At 42.2% G+C, this 6,141-nt stretch overlaps 1 long non-coding RNA gene across 2 annotated transcripts; it reads right to left on the reverse strand.

The window, feature by feature from the left end:
• Window positions 1-2,641: 2,641 nt before the first annotated feature.
• On the reverse strand, window positions 2,642-5,548 carry LOC141754306 (uncharacterized). Of its 2 annotated transcripts, none has more exons than XR_012590592.1 (3): window positions 5,353-5,548; window positions 3,642-3,708; window positions 2,642-3,211 (listed from the first exon to the last, which is right to left on the reverse strand). It is a non-coding gene; the product is annotated as an uncharacterized LOC141754306 (long non-coding RNA). The 2 variants fall into 2 exon arrangements; XR_012590593.1 differs by having other exon boundaries at window positions 3,637-3,708.
• Window positions 5,549-6,141: the final 593 nt, after the last annotated feature.

Consider the following 6,141-nt stretch of genomic DNA (forward strand, 5'->3'; position numbering starts at 1 on the left):
GTGCATGCGCGCACACTCCACACTGCAGAAGAGTTGGTTTAGCTCTGAGAATATCTAGTGGATGTTCAGTGGACGTTTGTGCAGAAATAACTGCTGCAGCTCCTCCAGACCAACAGAGGTTTCCCGTGTCTTGTGAAGTGACGGGGCTCCGCAGAGAGAAACGTTATCGTCTCCAACCAAAACTCCGGTGTCTCCCCTGTTCCCTCCGGCCGCGGTCGGGAGGCTGAGGCAGGAAAAGCCAACACTAGGATCAGCATTGATTCATGGAGAGACCTTCGTCTGGTCTGCTAACATTACTGCCAAGCAGCTGAAATATAGAGTGATATTGTGCTAGTGTGTCGCCTCACTGTTTTGAGCGATGCTCGTTCATGTCTATGTAGAGCGAGCGTGAGCGCAATCAACAGGACGCTGACTTTCATTGACTTAACGGCCACAGGTGTCGCTGTTACAAGACATTTTTGATTCTTATAAACAGTCCCTTTAATGCTCTTTCTTAATGTTTCATCTCTTTGTTTGTGTCCGTCTGTTTAGTGTGTGTGTGTGTGTGTGTGTTGTGTTCATATCTTTCATTTGTGTGTGTTTCATTTTGTGGATATACAATATAACTGTGTTCATGTATTTCAGTACGCACTTTTGTGTCCACCTCCAGTTTGTGTGTGTTCATGTTTTCAAGTGTGTACGTTTATGTCCACGTGTTGTCCTTGTGTCTTTCATTCACGTCTTTTGTGAAATTCTCATATTTTGTGTCTTTGTTTGTACGTTAGATCTCGTGTTTGTGCTCCTTTATAATATTTAAAGTCTTTGTTTGTGTCCGTCTGTTTAGTTTTTTGTGTACTTTCGTCTTCCTCAATGTTCTTCTTCATGTGTGTCATTATACTGTATATATACACACGTGTACTTTTATGTGTGTGTTTCTAGGTGTGTACATGTGGCTGCATGCACTCTTGTGTTTCAGTACGTTAGCCTGTAATTTTGTGTGTCTGTGTGTGTTCTTGTGTGTGTGTGTGTGTGTGTCTGTGTGTGTGTCTGTGTGTGTGTATGTGGGAGGTGTATATGTGTGGGTTTGTGTGTGTAATTTTGTGTACGTGTGTGTGTTTATTTATGTATGAAGTGAGCATTATGTGCAGACACACCGCTGTGTGTGTTCATATATACAGTGAAACACACACACACACACACGGTGCCTTCATCTCTGACATAACTGGTTACCATGCATACTGTGCGACTGACTATTATGGGGTGTTCTTTGTTTTGTCACGATGTGCCCTGGTATGGAATGGGAGGGGGGAGGGGAAAAGGGTGTGTGTGTGTTAGCGTGCGCGAATGTGTGTGTGCGCGGGGTGGGGTGGGGTGGGGGGGGTGCTTACGTGTGTGAGGGGGAGGTATGTGTGTTTTGGTGTGTGTGGGGGGGGGGGGGGTAGCAGGGAAAAGGGTGTGTGTGTGTGTGTGTGTGTGTGTGTGTGTGTGTGTGTGTTTGCATGTGGAGCAGAGGATTGGGTGGGGGTTGGGTGTGCGTGTCAGTGCGGACGTGCGAGCATATAATGTGTGCATGAGAGAGAGAGTGAGCGGGTGCACGCATGTGTGTTTGAGAAGGTAAGAGGGTGAGATAAAATGGCGGCTCGTGTGTGTGTGTGTGTGTGTGTGTGTGTGTGTGTGTGTGTGTGCGCGTGTGTGTGTGTGTGTGTGTGTGTGTGTGTGTGTGTGTGTGTGTGTGTGTGTGTGTGCGTGCCGGCCTCCAAGGTGGAATTTAAAAGTTTAAAAAAGAAATCAGTCTTCTTCTCCATTTCTCCATCATCATCATCATCATCATCATCATCATCATCATCATCATCATCTCTTTATTAACCATTTATTCACATCTTCATCTCTTTATTAACCATTAATTCACATCATCATCATCTCTTTATTAGCCATTTATTCACTTCATCATCTCTTTATTAACCATTTATTCACTTCATCATCTCGTTATTAACCATTTATTCACAGACTGTGCAGCCCCTTTAAAGGACCATACGTGTAATTTTTCATGTTTTAGACTATTTATTAAAGGTTCTCTATTCGATATCAGAGCTTCAATACAGTGTCAAACAACTATTGTCTATGTAAAGCTATAGAGGAGTAATGTCTACCTGAGCAGAGAATGAAGTCTCTCTCCCTCTGTGTGTGTCGTAATCAGAGCTTCTCCGTGCTTTGTTAACGTAGCCGGGCCGGCCGCACATGCCTTTTAGTGCATGTTAGTGCATGTGAGCGTGCTCCACTGTCTAGCTCACGGCCGCCGCTCTGCACTGCTCCCACACGGTGGTTACAGCTGATAAAGCCGTCCCGACCAACGGCGTCATTGCAGAATCGTAGCACCCGCCCTTCGGTTCCTCCGGTTCCTCCTCAGGTAGGGTGACCATATTTTCAAACCCCAATACCGGGACCCTTAAGTGTACCGCACGTTCATGAGCGCGTACACGTGAATGCGCTAATATGCATGCACCACAGGCGTTCTCATCAAGATGGCTAACTTGGCGCACCTGTGGCGCATTTGAACACAGACTTTATGTTCCCTGTGATGGATGACACCACTCTATTACTGCCTGATCAGTAGGAACAGTACACTGGAAAATAGTCAAAAGTCTGTTCATTATTACAGCTTTGGCCAACTAACAGTAACTTACAGTATAATGCTGACAATCTTGCATGTGACTCATTATTTCTTTTCTCTCATGTTCTGTCTTTATGCCTCATGTGATCCACGTGGGTGAATTTCGGCTATTTCTTCTCCATCGCTCCCTCTTTCCCACGCTGTTAAAGTTCTGACGTCACCATATCTGGTCAATAATCCCTCCATCCTTTTGTCCCTCCAGCCAATCGTTCCTATCCTAATAATGACGATGCTTCACATTAATCGAGGCTGATCAGCAAAGTCTTTCTCTGTTGTTAACCTCTATATTTATTGTCACACACTTCTAACTGATCTCTCCTTATTGAAATACGTCTCTCTCTCTAGATTGTGGCTGAAAGACAGACAGACAGACAGATAGACAGACAGACAGATAAGATACAACCTCTTTGGCAGGGTCCACTTGACAACAAGAAGGAGTTTCCAGATATTGGCAGGTCAGGAGGGTTAAGATGGAGTTTGGTCCATCTTAACCCCCCGCTATCAGAGGGTTAATGTGCCCACTGCCCATTTATTTATTTATTGACCTCATCTGTGACGTCCCTGTCAGGAAAGAAGTTTAATATGTCAAAGATGGAGTTTCAAAATGACAAAATAATCCAAACAATTTCTCTCTTGCAAATAAATACAAATACAGACCTGTGGAAACAAACAAACCAGGAGCAAATCAACAAAGAAATCAAAAGGAGAAAGTGGAGATGGATCGGGCATACACTCAGAAAACAAGAAACAAACATAACAAGACAATCTCTGGACTACAACCCACAAGGAAAGAGGAAGCCAGGGAGACCAAAAAACAACTGGAGACGGTCTATGCTTGACGAGTTAAACAAGATCGGGACCTCCTGGCAAGAAGCAAAGACCACTGCACAGAAGAGAGTGAGGTGGAGATCCATGGTGGACGCCCTATGCTCCCAAGGGGGCCAAGAGGACTAAGAAGAAGAAATAAATACATGCTGTTTTCCAACCTTACATGATAGTGTAAGACTTGTGGATGAGGTGACAACTGGGATTAACAACGTAGACGAAGCCCAGAAAGCCTGAAAGAGAAGGAACGACAGGAATGACATTATACATGATATATGCTCAGTGCGATGTCACAGATGACAGAAAACACTGCAGATTGGATGGGAATATGCAGCTTCAGTTTGGCTGAAATTGTGTGAAATATATAATTAATAACAGCTTTACGTCTCTATACATACACTCTAAGAAAAGTCCGTAAAAATATGGGCCAATGTACCGTGTTAATATGAAGGAATTTTCTGTATTGATTTTTCATAGGAGTTTTTACCCGTATTTTTAAATATGCATTGCATTGTGGGAACAAAAACCTTCACTAGCGCCAAAGTTGGAAGAGGCAGAGACCATCACACACGGCAGAGTTTAGTTCGGATGTGGAGAAACCTTTCTCACACTTCACAAAAATCAACAATTAATATCTAACCAGAGTGATTAATGTTCAGGACTTAACGTTAGCTCAGTGTGGTTTTAGTTGGAAAGCTGTTTTGTTGTTTAGTTCAGCTGTTGTCGACCGTTAACATTACCAGATACGCCAGGAATATTTTGAGACTAAAGCAAGTTTGCTATTGTAATTTACGTTTTACCAATGTTTATATTTTGGACTTCAGTGGACGTCGGGTAGAGTTAGCTCCAGTTTTAGCCTCAGGCGGTCCGCAGAGACCGATAGGTAACGTACCAATGCTAGCGTCTGTTTTCCCTCCAGAATGTAAAGGTTGGGTCTGCTATTCGGCTCGGTACGGAGGATATACTGTAAATTTACAGAATTTTCTGTTTTAGGATTAACAGAAGTGTCCGTGAATGGTACAGAGGACATACTGTAAATCAACAGAAATTGTCGAAAATGTCCGTAAATTTAACGGAAAATGTCCTGGTAATTTTCTGCCAGAACATCATCTGTTTTTCTACGGATTTTTTTCTTAGAGTGTACATTCCTGTCTACACCTCTGTATATATATATCACTTCTCACCATGCATGTACACACATCCGGTTTACATTCAGTTTTCCCATCTGAAATTACAAATTTACATTTACATTACCATTTTATATTAACTTATGTTTATATTTATTTTAACTGCACTATTTTATGCCTTAGATTATCATTTTGCTTTTACATTTACTTTTGTGATTTCCCCTTAAATATATAATACATATTTTTATGAGCATTGTTGAAGGAACCTGAGACCAAAGATTTTCATAATTGCTAATGATGCTTTAGTGGAATCAACAAATGACAACCTTGAACCCTTGAACCATGAGCTGCTGCACAGCGTCACGGCTCCACGTCTAAAAGACTTCCCATCAGCCACTCTGCCATTGATTTCTTCAGTGATCAGTATGTACAGCTCCGTACGTCCTTGCACCGTGACTTTGACATTTTGATGCACCCTGCGAACACACGATTAAAGTCGCTCACGGTGACTTCACCTGGATGCAGGTCTGATTAAGATCACTATTTAATATCAGGTGGAATCTCGACTGTAACACGTGTCAAATATATCGCTCTGTTTCTAGAAGGATCATGTGTGAGGGAGGACTTAAAGGTCCCGTATTGTGCTCATTTTTAGGTTCTTACTTGTATTTTGTGTTTCTACTAGAACATGTTTACATGCTGTAATGGTCAAAAAACTTTATTTTCCTCATACTGTCGGCCTGAATATACCTGTATTCACCCTCTGTCTGAAATGCTCCGTTTTAGTGCATTTAGGCAACAGCTTGGGTCCATGTTTACTTCCTGTCAGCTGATGTTATTCACATACACTGCAACAAGAAATAAACTGGGACACATTTAGAATGTTTACGTTTAAAACTGTGTTATGGTCTAAATATTGTAGATTTGTGACATCACAAATGGACAGAAATCCTAACAGCTTGTTTCAAACGCACAAATTTCTGAATACGGGCTGTGTGTGGTTCTCTGTATATTGAGCATTTTGATTGTTTAACAGTATTTATATAATCACTTAAACCTGCTTTAAAAGACATAAAAATCTCACTTTTTACAATATGGGACCTTTAAGAGTCATAGATGGAGAGCATGTCCGTATCTGCAGGTGTACACAGATGGTAGGAAAATATCATCGTGAAAACCTCACTGAAAACGGAGATCATAGCTTGTATCTGCTCCTGTGTTCACATAACACACATTTGGAGTTATTGTAACTGTGGAGCTTTTACTCTTGTAATTTGGTCATATGAGAAATACAGATCTGGGGCAAAGCAAAAGTCCTGTTCTTTTTATACGATTGTGGACACATTGGTATCCAAACAGTAAGCAGCGTGTAACCAGGGGCCTCATGTATAAACGGTGCGCACGTACTAAAATGTTGCGTACGCTGTTCACGCACACGCCGGGATGTATAAAAATCAATGTGACGTGAGAATGTGCGGACCATGCCGCAAACTCTAGACCAGTCATGAAAATGTGCAGGCCGTCCTACAAACTCTGTCA

This window comes from Sebastes fasciatus, chromosome 17 (genome assembly GCF_043250625.1).
Source record: "Sebastes fasciatus isolate fSebFas1 chromosome 17, fSebFas1.pri, whole genome shotgun sequence".
Taxonomy (NCBI): domain Eukaryota; kingdom Metazoa; phylum Chordata; class Actinopteri; order Perciformes; family Sebastidae; genus Sebastes; species Sebastes fasciatus.